Source organism: Chinchilla lanigera, unplaced genomic scaffold, assembly GCF_000276665.1.
Source record: "Chinchilla lanigera isolate Chin_1 unplaced genomic scaffold, ChiLan1.0 scaffold00013, whole genome shotgun sequence".
NCBI lineage: Eukaryota > Metazoa > Chordata > Mammalia > Rodentia > Chinchillidae > Chinchilla > Chinchilla lanigera.
The window spans coordinates 12,617,210-12,620,040 of NW_004955414.1; positions in this window are offsets into that span (position 1 = coordinate 12,617,210).

The following is a 2,831-nucleotide window of genomic DNA, read 5'->3' on the forward strand; positions in this document are numbered from 1 at the left end:
GACTTTTAAAAATGTGCACAGAGGGTAGAAACTCTCTGTGAGAGAGTATTTGACAGTGGATCAAAGCAGAGGCTCTGGAATCAGTCAGATCTGCATTTAAATTCTGCTTCGACGACGTATTAATTGTGTGACCTTGAGCAAACTGCTGAACCTCTTAGCTTCCTCACTTGATATAATATCAGGAGGCCACTGCAAGGAACGAGTGGGTGTAAGGGCAGTGTCTACCCAGGATGTGCACCTCAGCGCAAACATAAGGGATGGGCTTCCTCCCCTCTCCTCAGGGAACCTGCAGAGAAAGTGTACCTCACACCTGCCCGTCAGACCCCACCCCAACCTCTGCACTCCCTGACTGGCTCCCAAGCCCCTGTCTTACTAGGTTCTTAATAAAATCCTTCATCCCTTTCACCCAGTGAAGAGGGTTTGTGCAAATCCTACGGTAATAGATTCCTTTGGCCAATTCACTCAGCAGATTTTACATCTGAAAGACTATCTGACAGTTTCTCTCAGCCTTTCTTAGGGGCCCTGCTAGGTTTCTCGGGAGATTAACTTCTGGCTCTCCCAGCCCCTTGCCAACTCCCTGGGTGTTGGGCTGCTTTTCTGGGTTCCTCCTCCCACTCCTGAGAAGGTATAGGTAAATTTGCTGACAGCGGGTTTCAGAAAGGAATGTAGATTTGCTGAACACTATTTTTAATCTTCAGGCTGTAGACATCAGTGACCTCTCTGCTTAGTGCTTCCCCACCCCCTAGAGCCTTCACCATGACTCTTCCCATTTTATAGATGAGGAAACAGGAATCTGTAGAAGGTAAGTAACTAGTGCAAAGCTCACCAAGTGGAGAGCAAGGTTTAAAGCCCTTGGTATGTGAGACTGAACTCAAGTCCTGTGCTATTTGCTGAGATCACTCGCTCTCATTGTCGCTTCTCCTCACACCGTCTGCCTGTGTGTGGAGTCCCTGCCTTCACCTTTGTGGTACAGTTGGATCCTCGTAGCTATGTCTTCTGTTCTGGACTGTTACAAGCAAAGAGGGTACCTCGTTTTTCTTCTGCTAAGTACATGGTAAGGCTTAGGATGTGTCTTAAAGCAACAGTTAAATAAGTGAGTACATAAATAAACATAAATTATTGGATGATATATCTATAAATAAATGAATTTGGAAATAATTGAATGAATGGATGGATAAGTGTAAGAACACGCCCATGTAAGAAAACATGAATGCTGCACCTGTGCAAAAATGAATCCATGCCTGCCTGTCAAGTGCATGGATTACATGAGTGAATTAATAAGTAAATGAATGCATATGTTAATAAGCAGTTATATAAATGAGCATGTGCATTATTGAGTCAATAAATGTGCACTTCAATGAGTGAATGTTGGGTAAGCCAATGAATATATAAGAGTAGACAAATAAATTAATACATAAATGAACTAATGCAAGGACAAATGAATGAATGAATGGTGGATAAGCAGATGAGTGCATGCATGTAAGAGTGAATGACTGAGTGAATTTGCCAACAAATGAGTGAAGGAATGTCTTCCCTATTTCCCCTGAACTATCCCACCAATTGAGTGTGCCCTCTGATCAGAGAGCATAAGATGCCTGGAATCAGCCTTCACAGTGGAAGTGTGGGATAGGATTGAGGTTCTGTTAAAGACACATCCTAAGCCTTACCACGTACTTGGCAGAAGAAAAATGAGGTACGCTCCTTCCCTGTAACAGTCAAGGACAGAAGACATAGCTACGAGGATCCAAACTGTACCACAAAGGTGAAGGTCCACACCCAGGATAGGATTGAGGCTTAAAGTCTATCTGTGCAAAGAGAATGTTTTTGCTGAGAGTCCCTTATAGCATTTGCCACATCTTCTGAGAACCAGACTCCAGGTGGTCTTCAATAGCCCATTGTCCCCAGCAAGTGGGACCTAGGGGTCTCTACTGTACTGAGGGCCGAGGCACAGCTAGTCCCTGTCTTCCAAGCATTCCCTTTGCGATACTCCTCAGACTCACACTCAATGCCCCATGCCTCTCTCAGCCCAGAGCACAAGCAAGCAACCACAGAAAGGGAAATTAATTCTCAGCATCCAGGAGCAGCCTCCTGTGATGAAGAGGCTGCTGCAATATCTTTGCAACAAGCAGCAACCCACATGTTGGATTACAACAGGTTGAGCCATTCCACATTCCCCAGTGCCAGGGCTCAGGGAAGAAGGGAGGGAAAAACAACAGCGCCTAAACACAAAGAATACACACTTTCTCATTCAACCAGCATATGCCTGTCATGGCCCCGGCAGAAAGAGCTGTAGAGTTTCCGGAGGAAGAGCTCTGAGCCTTAGCTTCTCTGCTTGCTCACTGGTGAGAGGTGCTTTTCTTTGCTTCTTTTTTCCCATCACATCCGACTCTGAGCCACAGAAGGTTTTGAATGACGGACACTTTCTCCCTTGTCAGCTCTGGGAGCCAATTCCTTCAGGATTGTGGCAAACCGGTATTTCAGGTCCCCTTGGCAACCCCCAGCACCTTGTCTCCTGAGGATTGCCCTTCTCCAGGACACCAGCAAACCGACTTCTGGGTGAGAATCCACACCTTTCTCTTTCTTTCTCTGCTGCCACTGGGTGGCTGTTTCGGAGAGGAGAGGTAGGCTGGGAGAAAAGGCTGCAATGAAAGTGAGGAATGGCATGTGCTCAGGAGTGCCCTGCTGTATTCTGGTGCTAGGGAGAGAAGGCTCAGCCAGTCTTAGGAAGAGCACTTACCACTTGTGATCTTCACTGTTGTCATTGCTGGTCTTAATGATGCAACTTTTGAGTAATACCTGCCGCTAGAGACCCATATCCATTGACCTCAGAC